Here is a 13460-nt window from a genome sequence, read left to right on the forward strand (position 1 = left end):
GTAATTTTACTATTAAAAAAAGGAAGTTTTAGCTTTGAAATGCTGGGTTTCTGTACAAGTAATTGTTTGCTATTTTATACAATCCCAGAAATCTCCAAAAGGTGTTGCTCTATTTGCCATTTCCTGTGTTGTCTGGATTAGATGAATGAAAATCTTCCTGAGAGAAGGCAGAGTTAAAAACAGCTGGTCCCAGCAATAACTATTACTGAGGATTTTTCATTCAACTTAATGGGAATGGGCAGAGAATAATGAAAAGAAGACTCCTCTAGAACTACATGTTCCCTTTAAAAATTCCAATTCTCTCACTGGCTGAATGACTAAATGATCCCAGCCAACTCCATTTTCTTCTTCTGCCTAGCTTTACCTAGGAAATAGTCATACTAGCATGTTCCATACAGTATTGTAATGTCTCAAGATGAAAGCCATTAGAAGGGCTATGCTTTCCTAAAAGCTGTTACTGAAATGGTCAGATGTAATTAAAATGCTGCTGCATGTTATGAAATTCAGACATTCACATTTTTACTTTTTTTTTTCTTTATTAATCCTCCCCAGTACATACCCACACATTATTTTTGTGTGTCTAAAACCATGCTTATGAATCTATCCCACATTCCTGTGGGTCCAATATGGGTCCCAGTGTGTACCTGCAAAAGATCTCAGCCCTCTCAGCAGGCACTTGAACATGGATTTTCTGTTCAGCTAGCATATAAGAAGGGAAGTTTTCAGAACATATCCCTAGTCACTGCTTAATAGACCCAAGTCATGGTCACAAGTGTCAATGGCTCTGACGTAAGTACCTTTCTCTCTTGCTTTTGATTTGAAAATGTTTCAAGATGTGATCCTATGTTGATAACAAACGCCGTGAGCCCCTATTATACTTGAAAGCAATGGCAGATTCCATGTCATTCGTTGCCACAGCAGGAAACTCCTGACCATGCCCCAGATAATGCATCATAAGGCAGAAAATTTAAAGTAAATCCTACTCGCTCTTCCTACCTCAATACTCACAGCTCCTTTTCAGTATAGAACTAAAGAGAACTACAAATGTAGTAGAGAGGCTGTTGCATAACCTCTGTGCTCTTGGCAAAACCCCTGCTATTGTGTTTGAAAAACAACAGTTGGTAAACACTGAGAATTTTTGTGCAACAGAGACTTCTGCATGAGGAAGCAACACCCGGCTGTAAATCTGAGTGTTGCCTTATTCCACATGTAATCAATACTCAGGGGTCAGCTTACCTGGGGTCCCTGATCAGCCACGGAGCAAGTACAAGTCTCCACAGATGTAGAAATGCCAGCTTGAGCTCTAAAAGGAAACCAGACCAGACAGTGATATTCCTCCTTGGCACTGCCAGGCACATTACACAGTTTTTCACCCTCCTGTGAGCTGAGAGAGCCCTTTTCTTCCTTCGTCTCCCAATCCTAGTGACAGCATGAGAGAATGGAGGGAATTTCAGTACTGGTGCACCTTTATTCTACTCATTTCTTTGTGGTACAAAATCCATTCTCAACGAGTTCAGAGGAGACCTGCTCTGTTGGATGCCTGGATAGCAACAGATTTTGCAATCTAAAACTTTGCACAGTACTTTCTTATTAAAAATTTTCCTTCTGTGGGTTGAGGTTGATATATCTAAAGTGAGTAGCAGCTGAGAAGATTAGGCAGATTTTAAGATTGAGTATTTTTCAGTATCGTACCATTTTTCCTTCTCACCCTTGTAAAATGTTGTTTTCTTAGATATCTGCATTGCCATAACTAGTTTTGGATAGTTATTCCCAGATCAGTTTTCTCTCTAGCACTTTCATCCTTTGATGTATTTATAAAATACCTTATGCTCCTTAATTCTTTCCCCTGACAGAAATAGTTTGCTACAAATTACTTCACTGTCAATGTTCCTGCAAAATTTTACACTTCTAAGTCACATGCAAATTTTCTGAGATTTATTAAAAAAAAAACAAACCTAGCAGCCTATGCAAAGAGAAGGAGCTCATTATTAAAAAAATAAAAAAAAGGGGTTTGGGGGAAGCTACCAGAATTTTCTATTTTTAGTAAAAAGTCCATAGCCTAGGCCTGCAAATTACACAATTTCATAAATTACTTGCTCTGGACTACTTGCATCTTAAACTGGGAGAGCATTATGTTGCATCCTTTATAAACACATGATGGTTTCACATAGAATAGCAGAGAAATTGCTTCTTGGTGTTTGTAACATCATATAGCATTTCATCATTACCATATTTGCTGCATCAGACTTGAAATTTCTTGAAGATTCAATATAATCTTTGCTGAAATGTCAGTCCTGCCTATTTTAGAACTAAGTGTAACAAGTTCCCTGCCAGTTACATGAAGTTAAATCATGTTTCCACACTGACAACCCCTGAGCAAACCTTTCATTTTTTTCAATATCTCATGGCTTTGCAGGCTTCATGGTACAGTTTCTAAGTATACATCTAGGCTTTGGTAGACTATCAAAGCAGCAATCCCAGTTCTTCTTTTGGTCTTTACTTCTCTTTTCCCAAGAATATTGTATCATTTGCCAAGCTGGGTAAGGAAAAGTGTATTTAAATAGTGAGAAAAGTCATAAAAATCTGTATAAGATAGCTATTCTGTAAGTAATAAATTGAGCTTAAATTGCAGATGTTCTTCTGCTTTCACATGTAATTTGCTTCTCAGCATGGGTGTGTATATTCAGAGATCCACAGTTCTGCAGGAAAGCAGGCTGTTTTCAATAGAGTTTATTTAATAAAAGGCTATTTGAAAAATTACTTTCCAGAGGGTGCTATCAAAAAAGCATACTTGTACCAATAATCTAACAATTTTGTTGTATAGTAAATTATCCAATTTCCATTACAACTGATGGAGTGCAGCAATTAGAGGACGTCTCATATGGGATGATATGAATTTTATTAGCTGTTATCTTTGCTGAAACTAAAGCAGAAAAATTCACAGGAGCATTCTTACTTATTGTGACCTCACACCTTAAATGAGATCCTTCATCTTACTTTTGTCAATCAGAGTAAACACAATTATACTGAACTTTCTGAGACTGAAATGTCATTGTATTGAGTCCTTCATGTGTTAAAACCTGAACAATCCATAATGAATTGCAGTTCAGTGCACCTGAACCTGCTATCCCAATGAAGCTCTGTAGAAAATTTAAAGATGGATAAGCTCTGGTAACACCTGTTTTTTGAGGTCAAAAGAGTTATACTTTTATGGAAAAGCTTTTGTTTGCTTGTGCTTCACTTTGACTCTTTAAACTAAATGCTCTTTTCTTCCAATGCAGATATTAGAAGTATCAGTAGATAAGACAAAGAAAGTGAGATCAGATATTGATGCTAAATGAGTTGCAGTTAAGTAACTGCTGGTGAAATAATTCTCACAAAATGCTTTGCAAACTATGAGTGAGGAATACCCTGAAGGAGGGAATATTTCTGTTAAAATAAATTGAGAGATCAATCCTTAATCTTTTCCTTGTCCTAGCTAACGTGCATTGTCCACAGTCCTATCAAGCATCTTAAAGCATGATTTTGGGGTTGTTAAAATTTCATGCTTTTGTGACTAGAGATAATCAAACACCCCAGATTTCTCATCCTATATTACTTTTTCAAATATTTTACCATACCCATGTATTAGGCCAGATATATCTTTTACATTTTCTGATCTATCACTTTTCTTATTCAGGGATAAGTTTTCACATGCTATTCTTCTGAGAAATACCTTAGGTCTTTTCCAGCCATGACCAGTGTGGAATGTAGAGAGAGCTGAAAGGAAAAAGGGACAGAAAGATGTTTTTCCTGCAGTTTTCTGGGGTGGGGTCATCTGAAGGATCCACTGTAAATAAACTTCTGGAAACATTATGAAAAAGATGAAGAAATCATTTTCCCTTGCCGACAAAAGGTTTCTTTTTTTCTGTGCAAACGCAAGAGAGCAGATCAATACTTTGTGATATAAAAGAGTATAAAAAGGTAGATGTCAATACTGTGACAACATGTTCCCATGTTTTTGACATTTGTTCCAAGTACATATAATGTACCTCTTATTCCATAACCTTACTAACAACTTCTCAGGATTTACTAAGCTGTGTAACTGGAAGTTCAAGTCAAACATCATTGCACCATTTCTGTTTGTGTGCTTCATGACTTAAAGTGAACGCATAAAGGAAAAAATGCAAAGTCCTCTTTGCAGCTACAGTTTTACAGAAATAAGTTAAAGCAACTTCATCATGATTACATGAAAGAAAGTTTAAATAGATTGGATCAGATTTCAACCCTAATAAAATAAAACCAAGCAGCAGACTGTCCCAAACCTAAACAGAAATAGTGAATGGAGAATTAAAAATTAAAGTTGCACTAGTTTGAAAATTTACAATTAATTGTAAAAAAGGATGAGGTGTACAGCTAAAAGCTAAAGCGGAAGATAGAATTAATAGCTTTTGGCTTTGGTATTTGCTTTCTCTATCTTTTGCACCGGTTCAGAAAAGAGGTAGAAATTGCTTCCCTTCTCTTATTTCATATGGTAAATTATTTTCCCTTTGCATTTGTCCATTCCCCCATCTTCTTTTTGTCTGTTTTAAAGTGAATGCTCCCACTCTCTGAGCCCTGTGTAGGATCACAGTTCCGTAAGAGGAAGCCGAAAAGATTTACTGTGTGCCAGGACTTTGACAGTCTAGTTCCCTAGGACCTTTTTTCTTCTCTTTCTCTCTTAAAATGCTCCATGATGAGCATTTCTGTGAGACAGAATGACAAAAACTGGATAGGAGGGAATGCCTTAACACTGGCAGCATGATAGATTCATGCCTAGTTCTATTTATTCCCTGTCTCTGCCAGAAACTTCACAGCTTTGAGTGACTCAATCATCCTGAAAGTAGTTTCTTGTATGCGAGAAGACACAATTTCTTTGTCTGCACAGACAGTCATTGCACAGGCAGGTAAATCTCTACGTGGCTTGACATGAGTGATGCACTGCGGAGGTGTAGGCAATATTTCTTTCAACTGCCAGAAGAGAAAGTAGTAGAGAATTCAGAGATTGCTTCTTTTGTGTTGATGAAACTTTCAGTTAGGTCCTGTCTATGAACAAGTCTGGGGACGTAAAAGCTCCAATCAGACAGAAATGCCCTATGTTCTTGGAAACAATGGTGCTTTACTATAAGGAAAACATTTCACATTGGTGTCTCAGTCCTCCTTCATCTCTTCATTATTTTGCTTACAAGGGGTTTTTTGAGCAGCTGTAAATTTTAAGGACATAAGATTTTAAGGACTTAAGATTTTAAGACATAAGGATCATTTGATTTGATCTTTGCCTAACATAGGCCATAAAATTTCACCAATAATTCCTGTAGTGGAACATATCATCTTCCCTTAAATTGTAAGTGAATACTGTCAAGCCCAATAACTTGTGGTTTACTAGAGCATAAAAACATCCTGTCTCAATTTAAGGAATTCTGGAGATGATGAATTTCCTTCTTCCTTGGCAATGCATGATTACTGTCACTGCAAACCATTTGTTTCTAATTATTGTTCTGAACCAGAACCAAATACAGGGCTGCCATATGATACTGGTGAGTATGGCCTGAGAGTTTGTCACACCCACAATGAGGAACAGAATATTCTGCTTTCTATCTCTGCATATGTCCTTTGTCTGCTGGCCTTTTGTAACCATGTTATATGGGTTTTATGCTGTGGTTGGCTCCAGTTCAACCCTTACTTTACTTTTACCCTGTTTAATGCTAAACCACACTTAAATTTACTCCTTTCTCAGGTCTCACAAAAGTGGTCCCAGATCACAGAAAAGACAGGAATTATCTGGTATGTTATGGGATGTAACAGACAGTGCACTGTATGATGATGGTCCTTTTTACTCATAGAAGATGATGTGTTATGAGAAAAACCATGGTAGCTCAAGGCAGCTATCTGCCCCGTGAGCGAAGCATCTGCCAAACATAAACTTACTGACTTCTGCGTAAAGTACACTGGGACTTCAACTTCCAGGCACAAATGGTCATTTCTGAGCCCGCCTGACTGAATCAGGGGATCAAAGCGCAGCACTGTCGCGACACAGTGGATTCCAGAAATATTAGTATTGCCACAGTGAAACTTCAAATTGAAAAAAGATACATCCAATTGCAACAGTCACAACAAGTCCATTCCCAATGTGTCTGTTTTCACACTTCTTGATTCTTAAGGAAAGGAACAAATCCCCTAACCTCTCCCACCATGAAATGAAATCCTACAGATAGGGTTGTTTTATTCTCTTTATGAGTTGGTGATTTTCCATTTTCATTGTTAATCTACCTGTAATTGTCAAAATCATGTACTTGCCTCAGAAATAGATGTTTGAAAGTATAGCTACAAAGTCTATCTCAACAGTGTAGTAGCTGCATTAACAAATCAACGTGCCTAAATCTGTGTGTACTGATGAGAGTCAAAATAGTATTTTGGGAGAGTCAAGGTCTAAACAGAAGAAAACCCAAATGTTAATTAACAAATCACATCTTGGAAAAAATGGTAAGATTATTACTTAACAACATAAAAAAAAAATTGGTCAATATACAGTGTAAAAAACCCCAAATTATGTTTAAAAAAGAAAATTGAAGTAAATTAGCTAATGCTATTAAGTTGTGGAAAATGAACAGGGAATCACAATTAACTGTTGTGCTTCTATGGAGAAATACCTAGATATTAATCTACTCTTAAAAAACAGATGAAAATATTCTTTCCTTTTAGTCCACTGAGTTTGCTTATAGCACAAATGTGAACTACTGCATCACTCTTTCAATATATGAAGGAGTGCAACACTTACTGAGGAATTTACAGCAATGAAACAGTTACTCAAGCACAGGACTTGGCCTTTCTCTAAATGCCTATGTTGCATAGCTCAAATATTGACTTAACTATAAACACCCTCAGCCTGTAATTTTAGACATCAAAACCAAATATATGAAATATGCCTTGGAAAAGAATACTGAAGGCAGCAAAAGTACATAAGTGACTACTCTGTACAGAAAGGAATAATAGTATTTTTAAAGAACACTTGAGCTAAAATTCATTTCTATAATTTTGCTTTTTCAGAAAAAAGAGAAATGAAAAACAACTCAAGGTCTGCTCGTTAATGCTGAGTCCTTCCCAAAGAAAGGGGGAACCGAATTTTTTGCATAGTAAAATAATGATCCAGATGGCAAAAACAACCCACCCTGAAAATAGCAAATGTTAAGATGCAGGCTATGTTTCTTGAGGTCATCATCAGTAACAGTTTCATAACAACTCTTACAAGCTCTCAGCTGTGAGGACACCAAAACAGTTTAGTGAACTTTGGCCAAACTGCATTGCTAATCTATTATTCTAGAAATGTGTGACTGCAATACAGTCCTGGGTTTATGATTGACCTGGCCCTGTTTGACATGAAAATACCAGAAAATATATAGCAGTTTATTTTTTTTTCATAGAACTCCTCTGCTTTCAGAATTCATTATTACATAAATATAGATAATGAGATAATGTTGGAAATATTTTAATGAAGACATTACTATGTTACATAAAATCATCTTCTGATTCACATAACTTTTTTCATACATAAAGAAAAGCAAAAGTTAGGGCAATTTACTATATACAAACTACTAAAAGGTTAATCACCTTGGTGAACTGAGATTTAAGTAGCAACCTCTTTCTTCAAGATAGTATGTACATCTATTTTGTGACCATTTGAGCAAATTAAAATATGAAGCTATTTAATCTACAGTTTAAAAAAATGCATGAACTCAGAACCAAGAACTTGAAATATAGCTGTTCTGAAGCAAAATAAGAATTGACAAAATATAAAAAAGCATTATATTTGATACTGGAAGACATTATTAATAAAATCTGATCTGACCACTGAATAACTAAAAAAATTGCAGATATGAACATAATGAAACATGTGGAGCTGAAAATACATAAGATAGGCAATTATTTAATGTAATTTATGGAGAAAAATCAAATCAGAATGGGAAAAATGGGCAAATAAGCTTTACGTTCATGCAATCAGTGGCAATTTGCAAAAGAATTAAAATTACCATGTGTATTTTTCTGGCACTATAGTCTAACACAAAAGGAGTCCCCATTACTTCTAGGTCATGAATGACAAAAGCTCTCTAAATCAGAAGGTCCCTCTCTGTGTCTAGCAAAACTTCTGAATACAGACAGAAAGGTATTAACAACTACTTCCTTATAGTAAACAACTTCCAAAGTAACTCTCTCCCCCTATAATCTGTGACAGAGTTGCTGGCAGGTATTATTCCTAGGAATGCACTGGTGAAGGGCTCAGTTACTTTTGGATCTTGTATACTCCAACTTTTTGCATTGTGGAACAGCTTTACATTGTGGAGCAATCATAGCAAGTGACTGCAGGACTTTTTCCATAGTTAATATATGATTTATCCAGCCTCAATACATGGGATTACACTGTATTTATAGATTAAACTGAACTTCTTGTACCAGCTAATACCACTTTATTTTATTTTAAGTGCATCCTAGCAAGACAATCACTGTGTTGTTCTTGACAAAATAATTCCCCTGTACCCTGTACCAGAGAATTAATATCTCCTGGAAAATGGGTGTTGGGGAATGAATTGAACATCATGAGTTTTCAAATATTTTAAAATTTCAACCAACAAGCTAGTAGAGCAAAACATGCATATAGTCATTGCACAAGTAAAACCCTGAATTTGCATGGACAAAGATTACATTTTCCCACTCTTATGTGGATTCAGCTGACAAGAACAGCTAATTCCAAATTCTTGCTGTAAATATTTTTGAAAATTTAATTAAATGCTTTGTTTTTAACAAAAAATTGATGCAAATCGCCTTAAATTCCAGATGAATCATAGAGAACTGACTGGAATACTAGTTGGATTTTTTTTAACCTGAAAAATATACACAGCAAAAAATGTAAGCATATAATTCATAATTCAAAAAAGCAATACAGTACCCAGACATAAGTAGCTAGAGGTTCTTGTGAAGGTTTCTTGAACTAAATCTGGAGGTTTGTAAAACATATGCACAGCTCCCATTAAAATTAGTGCCTGGATTCCAGTTGGACTCGATCTACCAGCAATGCAAGGCAGCTACAAATCTAATGTCAGAAAATCAGTCTGTAATCATCTGTCTGAAATGCTATATTTGATGTAAGGCATATTAACTATATATTAGAATCTGTTAAGTATTAGGAGGAAAATCTTGATGTTTGTACTTTAAACACTGGCAGTCCTCTCTTTGGAAGATAACAACTTCAGTCATGGACAGTTTTGTTTGAGATTTTGACATAGTATAATATATTCTGCGTTGCTTATTAAATTTAAAAGAAAAACAAACAAACATCAATAGCAAACTTCAGAATGAGACTATTACATTTTACAAAATACTATACCACAAAGGCAGTATAATCGAACCCTAATACTCATTTCAAATCCTTTCAGGAAAAATTGATGGGTTTAATATATGGAAAGATCATTCTATTACAGACATTGAAAATTTAGTAGTATTTGTTTTGAACTGTGTTTATGTTGTCAGATAGAGCCCTGAGAAAGATAGCAAGTAGCAATTTATTTTTGGAAGTTATAAAGGGCAAAATAGTGTAGATGTCTTTTAAATGATATAGTAAAATACCCAGAAGGATAAACAGCACAACTGTAGGAAAAGAAAAATACTCTGTGTGTAATAATTTTGAGCATGCCACTGTTGGAAAAATACAGTCATTTATGTTCAAGGTAATTAAACTGGTGAGACAGGAAGAGATAGTCTAAGGTAAGTTTAGAGAAAAAGTCCTTTGGACTAGAGATTTCTGTTCTAAAATGCATGTTTGACTTGCACTGTAAATGAAAATGCTTATCATTACCAAAGATTTTTTTTTTACAAAACCAAAGTTTCATGGGATGAAAATTTAAATTAATAAATTTTGTTTGGTTTTGTTTGGTTTTGTTTGTTTGTTTGTTTGTTTTTAGCAGAATGAACAGTCACAAGAATACTAGAAATTTAACAAGGAATGCTCAGATAGGATTAAAGAAAATATATGCCACACTGTGTTGCATTGGTCTTGGCTGGACACTAGCTGCCCAATTTTTCCCTATCCCTCCTCTCCTCAGCTGAGCTGGGGAGAGAAAACACAGCCAAAGGCTCTTGGCTTGGAAGAAGGACAAGAAGAGCTTTCTGTTGTGGACCAAACAGAGTCAACTCATGGAAATTAATTTAATTTATGAAGTAAAATATTAATCACATCCTAGTAGGGTAATCAGAAGTAAAACCTAAACCTTAAAACACCTGCCTGCCACCCTCCCTTGTTCTCAGGCCCAACATCACTCCTGATTTGGCTCTGCCTCCCATCCCAGCAGTGCAAGGGGTCAGAGAATGGGGCTTGCAGGCAGTTCATCACACGCTGTTTCTGCTTGTCCTTCCTTCTCTCATTCTTCCCCTGCTACAGCATGGGGTGTCTCCCATGGGAAGACTCCTCCACGTTGGAGACTTCTCCAGGTTGGTCACAACCTTCCACAGGTTGCAGTCACTCAGAAACAGCCTGCTGCAGCATGGGTCCCCCATGGGTCCCAAGTCCCACCAGCACAGGGCCACAGGTCCTGCCAGGTACCTGATCCAGGCAGCCCAGGGAGACACTGCCTTCTTTGGATGCATCCTCTTACTCTCTAGTGAGGTCCTGCATGGGCTGCAGGGGCGGATCTGCTCCACCATGGACACTCTCACGGGCTGCAGGGGAATCTGTGCTCCAGCACTTGGAGCACCTTCTCCCCCTTTCTCCCCTGACCTTAGCATCTGCAGGGCTGTTTCTCTCAGATATTCTCATTCCTCTCTCCAGCTGCTGTTGCCTAGCAGTTTTTTCCCCCTTCTTAAATGTTATCCCAGAGGCCGTGGGAGCCATGCCTTGGAGCAATCCTAGAAACAGTTGGAATAGGCTTTGTTGAACATGGTGGAAGCTTCTTGCAGTTTGTCACTGAAGCCACCCTTGTACTCCCATCACTGCCAAAGTTTTGGAAGCAAACTTAATGCAATCATACAAAATTATTCAAATTACTATTTGCTTGACACTAGATATAGCAGTACTTTGCTGGATTAGGTGCATGGTTCTGAATCTTTCTCCAAAGTAAAGATCAGGCAATCAGAAATAGAAATTACATGACATTGAAATACTGATTTGTTAAATTTCATTTACTTATATCCTTAAACAGTTGGAAATATGCAGAAAATAATGATTCTGAACATGCAGAGGAATGTAAGACCTATCTTAGCAATCTGAAGTTGCAAGTTGAATCTCTAAACTGTGAATTTCAATGTATCATATGACTGAATCTGTTAGTAATATGTATGTATGTATGTATATATGTGTGTATGTATGTATAGAACACACGTCAGTCAGTAGAACAACTGCTGAATGCACAATCTGAAGACAAATATATAGTCTAAGAGTTTGAAGTGATAAAAGTTCTTAGGGAGCCCTCACTTCTGCAGGAGAAGAAAGACAATAATTTTCTAATTATACAGTAATTTTTATAAACATAAATGGATAGTAAATACTGAAAATTTCTACATGACCAAATGATAATTATGTTTTATATTTGAAATAGTCATCAAGGAGCTGAAGCAGGTAATTAAATTGACTCATCTGCTTTCATCAAATTTGTAAAAGTACATAATAAAGTCAGTCAGAAACATGAATTTGGGGTATACACTGTTCCCTGGAAATTGCTGAAATTATATTGTTTATAAATATATGTGAGACAATTCATGTATGCAGAATCCAGAGAACTTTGTGTGAGGCAACTCCATTCATTTCAGCAATGTTAGCCCAGATGACAGTCATTGAAGGTCTCCGCCTAGGTTTATATGACGAACTAGCCTATGCCCCCCCAAACCAGTCATACTACAACCAGAGTCTGGCACCTTTCACCACAATATTCCTCTAATGCTGGAAAAGCAGGAATGCTGTGACCAGGGCAGACAAATGAGACATAGCACAGTGGTGTGTGTGTGTGGAAGGACATTTCTTTGAAGAAGAAACATTGCACTGACTGTGTGGAGAGACTTGAAGTCCACATAACCCAGCAAATGGGCACCCTTCTGTAAGCATCTGCACAGGCCAAGGGCACTGCCTGTCCCTGAAGGCTCTGCTCAGGCTGGAAGGGCTGCACCGCCTACCTGGTGGTGGCCAATGCCTGCCCTCAAACGGAGCTGCTGAAAGGAGAGGCTGCCTTGCAGATCTCAGACTCTAGGAAGAAGACCCTTCTGCTGGGCTGGGGACTGGCACCAGACCTGCCTGCAAAAGCTGCGCCCAGGCTGGGGGACCGTGCTTTCACCAGTGATACAGCCTGGAGTGCTCTGAGTATCAATGAAGGATTACAGAGCTCTGGGAATGGTGGTAAAGTAATCTGGAGTACAGGCACTTTTCTCCTCCATTCTCCCAAGGGTGTGAAAGGGACAGTCAAACGTGGTGAAGCAACAGTGCTAGAGGACTGTTGCCATAGCCAGGGCCCAGCCACTTATACCACGGCACCAGCTTTGAGAAAACTGGGCTGCTGAGGGCTGATGGGAACATTTGTCAGACAAGTGGAAGATCACCTTTGGTCGTAGGCTTGCCAAGCTGGTGAAGAGGGCTTTAAAGTAAAGTTGTGGCAGGAGAGGAACCTCAACCCACCCCATCCACACCAGTTTGATGCCAGTGCCAGCAAGAGATGCCCAGAGCTTGGAAAGGGATCACAGGTAGGGCAGGAGAGCAGCACAAAGGAATTTCTGCCTCTTCAGTCAGAAAATAGTCTTCATCTAGAGCTCAACTAATATGCTTGTATGCAAGTGCATGTAGTGTGGGAAATAAGAGTAGCTAGAGATGTGTGCTATGACCTTATTGGCATCACAAAGATGTCATGGCATGGCTCTTATGGCTGGACCATTGGAATGGAATGATACAGGCTCTTTAGGAAGGTCTGGCAAGGGAAACAAGGAGGGGATGTCGTGCTCTGTGTCAGTGACCAGCTGGAATTCATGGAACTCGGCTTGCCCTTGGACAGATGAGAAGATGACCAAGAGACACCAAGCTCTGATGCAGGGCACATGCTGGAGGGAAGGAATGACATCCAGAGGAGCTGTGACAGACTGGAGAGCTGGGCCCATGTGAATCTCATCAAGCTGAACAAGGCCAAGTGTGCATGGTCCTGCACCCAAGCTGGGACAATCCCATGCACAAATACAGGCTGGGCAAAGAATGGATCAAGACTAGCCATGGAAAGAAGGACTTGGTGGGAGTGGTGGATGAGAAGCTCAAATTGACCTGGCAATGTGCAATCAGAGCCCAGAAAGCCAACCACATTCTGGGCTGCATCACAAATCGGTGACCAGCAGGAAAAGGGAGGGGATTTTTCTCCTTTGCTCTTGTGAGATCCCACTTAGTGTGCTGCATCCAGCTCAGGGCTGAAGACAGGCTGAGTTAGGGC

This window comes from Zonotrichia leucophrys, chromosome 1A (assembly GCF_028769735.1).
Source record: "Zonotrichia leucophrys gambelii isolate GWCS_2022_RI chromosome 1A, RI_Zleu_2.0, whole genome shotgun sequence".
Taxonomy (NCBI): domain Eukaryota; kingdom Metazoa; phylum Chordata; class Aves; order Passeriformes; family Passerellidae; genus Zonotrichia; species Zonotrichia leucophrys.